At 44.0% G+C, this 13,551-nt stretch overlaps 1 protein-coding gene across 6 annotated transcripts in view; it reads right to left on the minus strand.

The window, feature by feature from the left end:
• Positions 1 to 13,551, minus strand: part of GIGYF2 (GRB10 interacting GYF protein 2) — a 143,743-nt gene that overhangs the window by 96,560 nt on the left and 33,632 nt on the right. The window contains exon 2 of one of the 6 annotated variants that reach the window (XM_048862710.2): positions 7,318 to 7,565. The exons of the other annotated variants lie outside the window; for them this stretch is intronic. The gene's annotated coding sequence lies outside the window, so the exon portion shown is untranslated. The remainder of the gene's footprint in view (positions 1 to 7,317; positions 7,566 to 13,551) is intronic. 6 annotated transcript variants of the gene reach the window in all.

Below are 13,551 nucleotides of genomic sequence, written 5' to 3' on the forward strand. Positions count from 1 at the left end.
ACCTCACTCTGATCAACAGCACGGGTAGATCTAGCGCATATAAGTTGACCATTTGAGAGTCTAGCTATCAACACTGTGCATCCAAGAAAGGCTCAGTGGTAATTTGTGCATCTGTTGGGATATCGGGCCTCAAGACTCTTAAGGTCCCGAGCACATACACTGGTAAGTATGTAGGATTTAAAACTCAGGAAGGAGCTCTGCAGTAACAGGAGCACTCAATTACTTAGCTTGATTATGGGGGAGCAGGTCCCGCAACCTGGATCCCACTTATCCCTCATGATGACCTCAACGAGGTGTTTCTTGCAGTGGAGAGCTTGGCTTTCCCAGGTACAGATCGGGAACAAGAGGCAGATACTGCACTTGGACGTGATGTGGGCTTTCCCCAAGCAGTACAAATAGTGTTGGTGCTTGTTGTGAGTGAAAACAAGGGAAGGAAGCGCATACCTTGAACTCCAACATCTTTGGCTTATCTAACGTCCCCCAAGCTCTATGTACCCTTAACACACAAGCACTTACAGAGTCTACCGATAGACATTTTGTGATTGAATTTTGGCCATTACTTGAAGCAATCTTCAACACCAAAAAAATAAGAGGACCAAAACACATTAAGTATTAAGAAGCTTGATTTTAAAAAAAAAATGTGATCTGAGAAAAATAAGACAGCTTTGGAAGAAAAACTTGTACAAGAAAATTTCAATGTTGGCAGTGGTTTGATGCTTCAAAAACTTGTTTTATTTGTTAAGAAACTAAATTGCTACACTAAACATCTGGAAACTAAAACGGTCTAGGAAGAAAGGAGAAAAAAATAAGCAGAAAAGGGGAAAAATGAAGTTTCTCAACCTTCTGCAGATAAAGAGAACTGATGACTATAGGCAGTTCAGACAGAGTCAACCATGACACAGTATATGAGTTTGGAATTTGAGATGAAAGAATTTCAGTAATATACTCGGCACTAGGTCAGAGCACAAGATTCAGGAGCTGTATCTATACTATCTATACTACTGTTTACCATTGGAGAAAAATCTCTTAGCTGCAAAAGCACTGAAAGAAGTCCAAAAATCAGCCAGTAAGGTAGCAAGAAGTCAGTGAGTGAAGACCAGAAAATAATAGAATAGTCTTGTGCAATTAATGACGTGTTCATTGGTACCAAATGTTCACTCTGTTTTTCAAAGCATTCATTACATGTACAAAAGGCTTCAATGAGAACATCAGATTTTTTATGAACTTGGGGGCCCATTCAGATGACAGAAATACTGAACTCAGCCCTGGTATGCACTATGAGTTCAGGTCAAATTTAGCAGCATTATATTGATTTAACCCTGCACCCATCCATACGACGAAGCCATTTTTGTCGTCCTAAAGGGCTCTTAAAATCCATTTCTGTACTCCTCCCTGACAAGGGGATCAGCACTGAAATCGACATCGCCGGGTCAAGTTTGGGATAGTGTGGACGCAATTAGACAGTATTGGCCTCCGGGAGCTATTCCAGAGTGCTCCATTATGACCGCTCTGGACAGCACTTTCAACTCAGATGCACTAGCCAGGTACACAGGAAAAGCCCCGGGAACTTTTGAATTTCATTTCCTGTTTGGCCAGTGTGGCGAGCTCATCAGCACAGGTGACCATGCAGTCCCAGAATCGCAAAAAGGCTCCAGTATGGACTGAACGGGAGGTACTGGATCTGATCGCTGTATGGGGAGATGAATCCGTGCTAACAGAACTCCATTCCAAAGATGAAACGCAAATATATTTGCAAAAATCTCCAAGAGCATGATGGACAGAGGCTACAACAGGGACCCGCAACAATGCCACGTGAAAATTAAGGAGCTCAGGCAAGCCTACCAAAGAAGCAAATGGCCACTCCGAGTCAGAGCCCCAGACATGCCGCTTCTATGATGAGCTGCATGCAATTCTAGGGGGAGGCCCTACCACTACCACACCCCTGTCCGTGGACACCTGCAAAGGGGGGAGTCTCATGCAACAGGGATGAGGATTCTGGGGACAAGGAAGATGAGGAGGAGGAGGAAGATGAAAGCGCCCAGCAGGCAAGCGGAGAAACTGTTCTCCCCGACAGCCAGGAACTGTTTATCACCCTGGAGCCAACACCCTTCCAACCCTCCCAAGGCAGGCTCCCAGACCATGAAGTTGGAGAAGGCATCTCTGGTGAATGTACCTTTGTAAATATAACACGATTTAAAAGCAAGCATGTTTAATGATTAATTTGCCCGGAAGTCTTGGGATGCATTCACAGCCAGTACAGCTACTGGAAAAGTCTGTTAACATGTCTGGGGATGGAGTGGAAATCCTCCAGGGACATCTTCATGAAGCTCTTCTGGAGGTACTCCCAAAGCCTTTGCAAAAGGTTTCTGGGGAGGGCAGCCTTATTCCGTCCTCCATGGTACGACACTTCACCAAGCCAGGCCAGTAGCACATAGTCTGGAAACATTGCATAACGAAGCATGGCAGCGTATGGTCCTGATGTTTGCTAGCATTCAAGCAACGTCCGTTCTTTATCTCGCTGTGGTATCCTCAGGAGAGTGATCATCCCAGAGAATTGGGGGGATGGGTTAGTTGGGTTTGTGCCGCATGTTAACCCGAAAACCACAGCCCCTCCTTTTAAATGGCCAACCCAACAGGTGCTTGGTATGGGAAAGGAGGGTGCTGCTGTTTGAAACCATTCCCACATGTTATAAAGGTTGAAGAAGCCGAAAGACTGTGGCTTACCATGGCTGCCTGCAAGCTGAATTCTGTTGCCCGGCCCTGCGTGTGTGATCTCTCACACCAAACTGGCAGGCCCTCAATATAAGAGGCAAAATGCAACCTTGTACCGAAAGCACATGTGCTATGTAAGTTAGCAGCTTGGTTCACTGTGAAAGAGTCCACCCATTGTTCTCTAAAATGTGTCTTTTCTCTTTACTACTCTCCCTTTTTTTTCCTCCCGCAGCTGTAAATGTTTCAACACTTCCCTTGTCATCTCCATCCCACAGGCTAGTGCAGATAAGGAGGAGAAAAAATACGCACTCACGATTAAATGTTCTCTGAGCTCAGGCAGTCCTCTCACACTGAAAGAGCTCAGCAGAATGCGTGGAGGCAAACCATGGCAGACTCCAGGAAAGCAGAAAATGAACACGAGGACAGGAGGGATGAGCGAGATGAGAAGTGGCGGGAGCAACATGAGAGGAGGCAGGATGCAATGCTGAGGCTACTGGGGGATCAAACTGATATGCTCCGGCATCTGGTGGAGCTGCAGGAAAGGCAGCAGGAGCACAGACCGCAACTGCAGCCCGTGTAACTGCCCGCCCTCCTCCCCAAGTTTCATAGCCTCCTCACCAAGACACCCAAGATTGCGGGGGGAGGGGGAGCCCCTCTGGGCACCTAACCACTCCACCCCAGAGGACATGGCATTAAGGGGTAGGCTGGGTCCCCAAGGATAACTATAGGCATTTCAACATCCCCAACGGTTATTTTCTGGTCTGGGAAGTAAGTCCCTTCCTGCAGCTGTTCAAACAGACTAGAGTTATTATTACTAGAGTTCCTGAAGATGTGAGCATCTTGTACCTTTCCCAGCCATCCCACGTAGATGTCAGTGAAACTTCCCTTGTGATCCACCAGTGCTTGCAGCACCACTGAAAAGTACCACTTGCGGTTTACATACTGGCTGCCAAGGTGGTCTGGTCCCAAGATAGGAATATGTGTTCTGTCTATCACCCCACCACAGTTAGGGAATCTCTCTCTCAAAACACAGCCTATCCTCCTGCACCACATCACTAACTCTGTGCCTTACAGCTCCATTGGTAAAATGGGGCTAATGCTTCATTTCTTCCAGCCTTTGTCTCACCCTATTAAATTTGGAAACCCTTTGGAGCACAAACTGGTCTCCTCTACATTTGTGGATGGTCTACCACAATGGAGCCACAATCTTTGTTTGGGTCTCTCAGTGCTAATGTAATACAAAATAATGAATGAATATTACTTCAACAGGCAGCAAAAAATGCCAATGCAAAAATAATTTTTATTTCTCCCCACTCCCCATTCATATTTATGGAGAGGTGTGTGTATACTGGTATAACAACAGGGAAGAGGAAAGATCCCTCACAAACACATCAGACTTTACTCTCAATAGCCAATAGGATGGAGCAAGAGACTTTGAACTCCCTTTTTCGACAAGCCGGTTTTGCAGGGTTGAGAGAAAGCAGGATTCCTTCCTAGAGACCTAATCTGAACAGGAATGCTCTCTAAGTCTAAGGAGTGAGACCCACATGGCTGTTATAGGTTGTCTGTGGTGGAAACCATCCTATCTCAGAACACATGATATTCCTTGAAGAGGAATCTCAGAAAAGTTCATACCACCACCTACAAAAAAGCAACATAAGGTGGATCACTTCAGCCTGAAGTGATCTCACTATAAGCTAAAGTCACTGTCACCAAGAAAAATAATTTCCATGTAAAACATGAGCTCACAAGTTGGGAAAATAGTTGGGGTGGGGGGAGGCAGTGTGCACACCCCTTTATAATCTTTACCAGTGGTCAGAGCACTTGCCTAGGATGCAGGAAACACAGGTTTCAATCCCCATTCTGGACCAGGGACTTGCATTCAGGTCTCCCTTCTGCCAGGTGACTGCCCTAATCACTAGGCTACAGGCTATTCATGTCTTAATCTTTCCTTTCAAAGATGTTCGATTTTGTAAAAGTACTTAAATATTCATTGGGCCAAAAAAAAAAGTGAGACTGATTCAGAAGAGGGATTTGAATTCAGAACTGTTAACTCTAATGAAGCACGACAGACCCACTTACTAGAGGCAACAAGGGGTCCTGGGATAAAGAGCTCAGTCTGCTTCTGACAGGGAGGTCCTGGCAAGCTACAGAAAGTGACTGGGCTGGCTATCCACTCTGAAACCCCTAAAAAAAAAAGTTAAACTTTGATCCTTTATGAGAGGGAGCTTAGGACCAACTCCTGATGCTGCTTTTGTTGGTGCAGATGTCTATCAGATTCCCTTAAAGCCAGCTATTGAGATGAAAACTGACTTTCTTGTAGAAGGAAGCACAGGAACATAACAGACTCAAGAAAACACATGTTGGCCTTCAACTAGAAATGATCCACATATTCCTCAGATGCTCATATTTTTCCAGATCTCTTTGTAAGACCTTGCAGCAAAGTAGACCTACTGACATCCACCCCAAAGCATCCACTCCAGCTATCACATAAACCACACCAAAAAGCCACCCCAGAGGTGATGTTAGAATAGGTTTGTGCTTTAAACTCAGTGTGTCTGAGAAGGAACTTTACCTGGACATGGACCTTTTACCAGAGCTCAATCTGCCCTTTGCTCATGAAAAGCTAGCAGCCCACCACTTGAAGGATTGCAATTATGGGTTGGTAAAACCCTTTGTCTAAAGGAATCCCAGCACCAAAGCTCAGGATCCTGGGGAGCAATAACGTATTTGTGGTAGTGCTAACCCTCAAGATCTTATGTGAGGACTGAGAAACAAGTCCACATTCTCTAGAAATAAATGTGTTTCTCAATTGCCTTTTAAGACTTGGGCCTTGATGTGAAGTGTCTGCCACAACTTTAACTAGTCAAATATATGGGGCAAGAACATGGCAATTCTACTGAACGATAGCTGTTAGTTCAGGTAACTTGTCTGTGCATTCCTCCTGAGCATTCTTCCTTCCTCCTAAGAGGTCAAGGCAGTGGATAAAATCCTGAAAAGCAAGTGTCTCTGCATGCAAATTAATTCCAAAGTACAAAACAGAGATGAAGAGGCAGAGTCAGGACACTAAGCCACAAAACATAGTGTCCAATAGAATTATCTCGGTCAAGGAACCAAAGTTCCTTTGAAATCTCTGGGAACAAACTTTACCAGCGCTAGAAGCCAAAATTGCTCTGGTGTCCACAAATAAGACTATAAAGACTAAGTCTGGCTAGAAGGTAGGGAAGAACAGAAAAACAACACAAAGACAGACATGATGAGAGGACTGAAAAGCCAGAGGGCAAACAGAGCCAGAGGTCTTGCAGAGAGCTCCACTGCTGACTACCATCAAGAAGGAACTGATTGTAAGGTTCAAAAGATGGCAGGCATCCACATGTACATGGAGAGCTGGTACAAAATCAAGCTTGCTACAACTATCCTTAAGAACCAACAACTTTAGAACACGGGTTCTCAATTTTTTTTCACAGTTTGGGCCACATCTTAATAGAGATTATCCTGTGGACCACTGGCTCTGTCACTCATGGTTGAGCAGCCCACTTTTCCTTTTCCCCCTACCTCCCACTGTTCACAGGTGTATCTATAGGAACTACAGTAGGTAAGTACGCAAGCAACCAAGCAACTTCCTAACATTTTGCATGTAAGCAAGTACACTTTTACCTTTTAATCAAGTTAATAGCTAGAGACAGGAGGACAGTCAGCAACACATGACCAGCCAACTCTTCATAGGCCACAGATTGGGAACCTCCACCTTACAGCTTGGGGAAGTCCACATGTCTCACGGTAAGACAAAGACTGCCACTGAATCCTTGGGGGATTACTCATGATTATCTCCTCTGCAGATCTGATCAAAAACTAGGGTACTCTTCTTCCCTTGAGATGAAAAGCCAAGGGCACTGCATTGTTGCAAATACACCATTCTCACAGGCAAACAGCTTCCTACTGTAAGAGGGAGACCAAGAGCCTTCTTGACAGTTTAAGTAATACATTCCCTCCGTGACATCTGAGAATTTGTATTATCTGGATGGAGATGAATGATGAATACCTTGAGAGCCAAATTTTGGAAACCTGAGATCCAAGAGATTTATTTGTGAAGTCAATCTTCTTTGGCTTCCAAGGACATGAGCACAAGGACCATTTTTACCACCAGAGATGGAAATTGAGGTAATAATGGCTTCCCTTTGAAACTCTGCTACTACTCAATAGTGAGTACTTGGGAAAGTAGTAAAACCATCAAGACCCAGGCAGCAAGTCTGTATTACAATTGACTCCATTTAGCAGGGGATCCTGCAGGGCTCTGACACCAATTGGATAGCCATCTCTAACATGAGAGTTGACCTCACCATATAAGAGCCACTCAGGAGAGGGATAATTGAAAAAGAATGATTTTGCCTGACTTTGAAAAGTATCCTCTCCAAGGCCCCATTCAACAACCTCTAAGACTGACTGTCATATCTAGAAAAGTTGGAAGAAAATGTCCTCAAAATGTAAAAAGCAGGACAACAATTGTTTTAGCAGGCACAGAAACTAAGGCAGAGGTACTGTTAAGGAGAACAGTGAGTACAGTGCCTTTAAGATGACATAGAACTAAATATGGAGGTCACTCACCTGTAACCAGAGTTCTTCAAGATGGACTTTGCATAGTCACACTTACGGGATGTGCCTCAGGTCCAGCTCTGACTGTGGAACTTTTTGATAGCAGTGCCCGTTGGAGCGTTTTCATGCCCCCTCCTGCCCCTCCCCTCACTGTTCCTGAATGTTCTGAGGGTGAGGCTATAAAAGGGGATGTGGCACTCTGGCCGCCTCAGATCCTTCAAGTGCCTCCTCCAAGTCCCACTTTGGTTGTAATTAAGACTCTGAGGAAGAGAGAAAGGTGGGCAGGATGCGTGAATATATCTCAAAGACCTCCAGCTAAGGTGAGTAACCTCCATTTCTTCTTTGAGTGTCCTCTGCATATTCCCACTCATGAGGGTAGTTTGACAAGCAATACTGCCCTTTGAGGAAGGTGGGACATGGAATCCTAATTAAATAGGGTACTGCCCTGCCAAAAACTGTGCATCAGCTCTGGATGCTAAGTCCAAAGAATAGTGTTTTGTAAACATATGCAGGGAGCTCCACATTGTACAGACCTCTGTAAGAGTAATATGTCTAAGGCATGCCATTGAAGCTGCCTTGGCTCTCACAGATTGTGACCTAATTTCCTTAGGGACAAGGACTAACGCTAAAATGTAGGCCTCATGAATGCAGAGCCTAACCTATTTTGATAGTGTTTAAGATGTGATTGCTTTGAATTTTTTGCTGTCAGCATAGGAAATCAACAGATACGGTGATTTCCTGAATTGAGTCCTATTTAAAATAAGCTAAAGCCCTTTTTGTATCTAACGCATGAAACATTTTCTCCTGAATGAGAGAGAGATCTTGGAAAGAACACTGCCAGTTTAATGGATTAACGTGATGTTCAGTTACCACTTTAGGCAGGAACTTGGGACAGGGATGTAGCAAAACTTTGTCCTTATATAAAACAGTGAATAGTGGGTCTGTAGTTCACTTACTTTTCGAGCAGATGTTTAACTGAGAGGTGAAATAAAGGGCATTCTGCCATTGGCCCAAATGGAGGCTTCATTATCTATGTGAGGCATTTGTTGAGGTCTCCACACAACAGAAGAATCTAACTCCTGGGGAACGTTAATCCTTTCATAAATCTCAATTCACTTCTGTGTGAATACTGACTTGTTACTGGCATAACCTCTCGCTTATAGATATGGCTACTAGATTAACCTTCATTGATGGGCAAAAAACCTGAAAGTTTCATCTGTTGCAGCTATGCTAATATATGCTAAACTGGAGCCATGGTTGGGGTTACATTATCATTGTTTGCCCAAACAAATCTCTTCCATTTGAGGTTAACGACACTTACAAGTTGATTCTTTCCTACAGTTAATTAGGACACGTATCTCTAGAGAGCAAGACTACTCCAACTCTATCAAAGCCCTACAGCCCTGGTCTTCAGACATGGAGAATATAGGTCTGGGCAATAAACTTTTGTTCTTTTAATTCAACAGATTTGGAGTAAGAGGGAGAGACTGGTAAACTCCTTTTGACAGCCAAAGGTGGTCTGGGAACAACTTATCTCAACCATGCCAGAAGCACCAAAATTACTTTAGTTCTCTTCTGTTGTGTGTTTGTTTTTTGCCTTTTTTTAAAAAAAAAATCATTTTTTAAACCACCCCCTCCCCCCTGTGGATTGGGAAAAGTGAGAGGAAGGCATACAGGAAAACCTGATTTCATCTTATGAGGAATGCATCCAAAGGATTGGTTGTCACTTCCTGCTCTCAAGCAAACCTTGGCTCATTCTGCCTAACTGGAAAGGGATCTACATCCTGACACCCCAAGTTGAAGATCGTGCATATCATCATCTCTAACACACACTCATGGAGTTCTGTTGCATCTGCTCAGCTGTTTCGCAAGACATGTCTCTCCCCGCTAGATGTAGTACTACAGGGTAGATCTTGTGCTGAATGCCTCATTGCCACAGACCTACTGCTTCCCTTCACAGCTGCGCTGAGTGAGCGCCTTCCTGCTTGTTTATATAGTACATAGCCATTGGTCTGTCCATGTCAACATGCACCACCTTCTGACATGAGGAAGAAGAGCTCTTAGAGCTCAAAATATTGCTCTGATTTTTAGCACACTGATGTGCATTCTCTTTTCATAGGAATTCCCATGGTGGCACATGCTGTGTAGTGAGCTCCTCAGCCCACATTGAATGTGACAGGTTATTATTGCTGATGGTGCTGGAGGGCTGAAAGCCACTCCTTTCATAACACTGAGACTCTGAGTCCACTATGGCAGAGACAGGAACACATTCTTTGTCAGCCAGTACTGGAGAGACTCTTTTTAAGCTGGGTGTGAAGTGTATGACACAGCTGAGTCTATGAAGTCAATTAGTCTGAGAAAGAGGAAGACTTTTGGCAGGGAAGTTAGTGTAGCAAGGACATGGCTCATTTAATCTTTGCAAACATTTCTTCAGGCAAAGCAGCACTGCAGAATGAGTCCAATATCATGCCTATGAAGGTGATCCTATGTGAGAGACTCAATAATGATTTCTCCCAGTTTATCCCTAGGCGTAACTTCTTGAACAGGGAACATATTTAAGATATAGCTCTGGATGCATTTTCTTCTGATAATGCTTTGATTAGCCAAATCATATACAGATAAAAGTGCACTCTAAAAACCCTGGGTGCAGTAGAAAGGCCAAATGGAAGAACTCTTAACTGGAAGTCAGCCCCTCCTACCAGGAAACCAAGATACTTTGGTGTGCTGGTCTGACTGACATATGGAAATGTATATCCTTTAGGTCAAGAGCTACAAACTAGTCTTGTGTTGAAAGGGAAGGTATTATACATGCCATGGTTAAACATAATGGAAACGGTGCTTCCTAATGAAGGAATTGAGCTCCCTCAGGTCTAATATAGATCAGAGACCTCCATCCTTCTTTGGAATTAGAAAATATTTTGAATAAAATATTTTCCCTCCAAATTCCCCTGTTATCTCTTTTATGATTCCTGCTTCCAGAAGAGAGAACCTCTGATCTTAATAAGCTCTCCGGAGAGGGGTCCCTGAATAGGGATAGAATGGGAGGAGTTGGAAGGAGCAAGAGAACTGAATTGGGTATCTGCTGTGTACTATTGTTAATATCCACATGGTGGTTCTAGCACTCTGGCAGTCATAGAGGTTACAGAGGCAGTCTCCAAATAGGGTGGGTAAGGAATGTCTGAAAATCGATCTGCAGTTCTCTGGCCTTATATCAAACTTGAAATCTGGTCCAAAGTTGACACTGTGGTTTCTTTACCCTTTGCACATGGCTTAAAAGATCTCCTTTGGTGCTGCTGCTGTCATTCAGCAGCTGTGCCTCCACAAAAAAATAAAATGGAAGGTGAGGACAGACTTACTTCTGATACTTGAACACAAGTACACCAGATTTTTCTTCATGTTGGTATATTCCCAAATTTATGTCTGTAGAGGTCTTCATCCTCTCAAGGACCTAACCTGTCCTATCATCCAATAAACCCTGTCCTCTGAAAGGAAGGTCCTCCATTTTAGCCTTTGTTTCTGGAAGGAATCCCGATGATCTAAACCAGTGTGTCTCAACTTTTTTGATACTAGGGGCCAGCTTGCTGCCTTCCTAAACTGTCAGGGAAATCTCAGGGATTGGTGCCAGTCCACAGACCAGTCATTGAGAAACACTGATCTAAACTATGCATGCCAGAAGGATGGCAAAATCAAGTGTTCTAGCAGAAGCTTCAGCAGCAACAAAGGCCTCAAACCATATTTTGCAACAAACTTTCCTTCAGAGATGTGGGCATTAGCCAATTTCCTCTGACCTTCAGGGAAGAATTTCACAAATACTGCCATCTTTTCCCAGACATGGTACTGGTAGCATGCCATAACAGCTTGCTAATTTGCCACTCCAACGTCACACATAGCAGAAGAAAATACTTTTCTGCCCAGAGCATCCATCCTTTTTCCTTTATCAGAAGGCTTGGAGTGAACCTGACATCCTTAGACCTTTGGACAACAGCCTCTACCTTAAAGTGAGTTGAGAGCTGGGTGAGTGTGGGGGGAAAAAAAAAGAGAGAGAGAGAGAGAAATCCTCACATATCAGCAGATATAATTTATCAGCCTTTTTGACATTGCCTGAGCAGAAATAGGAGTTGACATATTGCTTTTGCAATAGACAATCTAGAACCAGAAATGCAATTCTATTTTTGAAGAGCCAAGGATGTGAAAAAAAAAAAAAAAAAAGAAGTCTCAGTTGGGGATCTTCAGTGTAGCTGCCATCCTGTCATGTGAAAGCGGCTGGAGTAATCCCTACATTTTAATCTGGAATGGTCTGGTCCTTCAGGTTCAGATCAATTTCTAATATTCCTCAGGTACCATAGGCTCTTCTTGTGGCAACGTGTCTGGTACAATGGCAGGAGATTGCTCTTTGTTCCCATGGACTGATCTGCGAGCTTCAGACTCGACAATGGAAAACCTGCCTGAACTCTTGGAAAGGGAAGAACCCTAGAGTAACAGTCATGTTGTGGCTCCAAGCAGTGCCTAGGAGGCGGCCAATAAGGCCATTTAGCCCATCAGGGTACAAGCCAATCCAGTTAGAAGTCCACACCTGGTTACATTTCACAGAATCTGCAATGGTATGAATCCTCTCCATATGTTTGCTTACCAGCAAACTTTTCCTTAGAGTCTATGTGGTAAATTGGCAAGGCTGCTCAGACCTCAATAGTAGAGGGGAGATCAGTGGTCTCAGGGGCAGAACAGAAAAGAGTGATAGCATTTTACTAGGAGAGCATGTGGGAGTTTTAGGTGGTCGGAGAGATGGTGATTCATGAAGCTCCTCCATTCATCTGCTCTTTTCCAGAGGAGAATCAACAGTACAGAGGTCTGATGGAGTTTGTCTCTTGCATCTTTGTCGCTTCCTTCCGGATCCAAAAAAACTCAATTTGTTGATTCATATGATGGAACTGAGCTGCCATCAGTATAGCCAATTGTCAAGGAGACTTGGAACAGAGAGCTGGATCCAGTGTGTCTGAAATATTAGCTATTTGCTTCGCTGTAAGATCAGTATTCTTCTGTTTTAATTCAGGATCGGGCTGACTAGAATCCATAGACAATGGATTCAGAACATATCCTCCCGCCCCAATGCTTTTGGGCTCTGCAGACAGAGCTCTTCTTGAGCACCAAATCCTTTCCTAACACTGAAGTGACTGGATCCATTGGGTTGGGGGGGAGGGCGGGAGAGGAAGAAGAAGGGAGATGGCGGAGTAGCAGCAGTCTCTCCTCAGAGGCCTTTCCCATCTCTGCTTTCTAATTTTGAATTCAACAATTTTAGCTCTCTTCTTGAGTCCTGCAGGTTTCCTGAAGCTTGAAACCGAAGACAGCACCTTTTGCAGAGATTTCTGCTGTTTCTCACCAGAAGCATCGTGGGGCAGATGCTGGTCTGTGCTCCCAAGGATTTGAGAGATGTGTCGGATCTGAAAAACTTAGCTGTCAGACCACCTGCAGAAGCAGAGGTTGTGGTCTATTCTGATGTTTGTCCAAGCCTTCAGGGGGAAAGAACTGCAGACAGAGTGCCTTCTTGAGCGTCTCTCCTTCCTGGAAGCAAGCTAAGCATCTTGTATTAGGTTCAAATGCCAGAAAAAACAGTGGGACAAGAGGCCTCTTCATCTTTGGATCCACCACTGGATCCTAATCACTGAACCAACACTCTAATCACTAAACTACTACTTAGGGGCAAAAAAAAGAATAAAAGAAAACCTATCACTAAAATGTTAAAACTTTACTATTTACACTAAGATCTAATCTATTATGAATGCTAAAAGTGTACAGAAGGCATTGATCTAAGCCAAGGATCCAGGCCAAGGGCCTAGAGCAGTTACTGATTTGTCAGCGTGGCAGCTGGAAGAGAAATTGCCAGAGCAACATGCCCTCTTTTACAGTCTTACCCTCAGAATGTTCAGGAACAGTAAAGGGAGGGCCAGGAGGGAGAGCAAGTGTCTTTCCATAGGCAATGCTATTGAAAAGTTCCACCATCGGAGCTGCATCTCATGAGCATGAATAGGCAGAGGACACTTGAAGAATCAGCAGCCATGCAATCACCAAAATGGTAAATTAGCATTAAAACTTCTACATTTTTCTTTTAACTGCTATTCTACTGATCTGAAAATTCTGTGAACTCAGAGACAGGGTCCTACAAAAAGCTACATAAATCTCAGACTCATTTCTTGGAAGCTTCTGATAATTTTGGATTACCAGATCAGCTAGGGGATGCCCGCTATTAAT

The sequence above is a fragment of the Caretta caretta genome, chromosome 9 (genome assembly GCF_965140235.1).
Source record: "Caretta caretta isolate rCarCar2 chromosome 9, rCarCar1.hap1, whole genome shotgun sequence".
Lineage (NCBI taxonomy): Eukaryota > Metazoa > Chordata > Testudines > Cheloniidae > Caretta > Caretta caretta.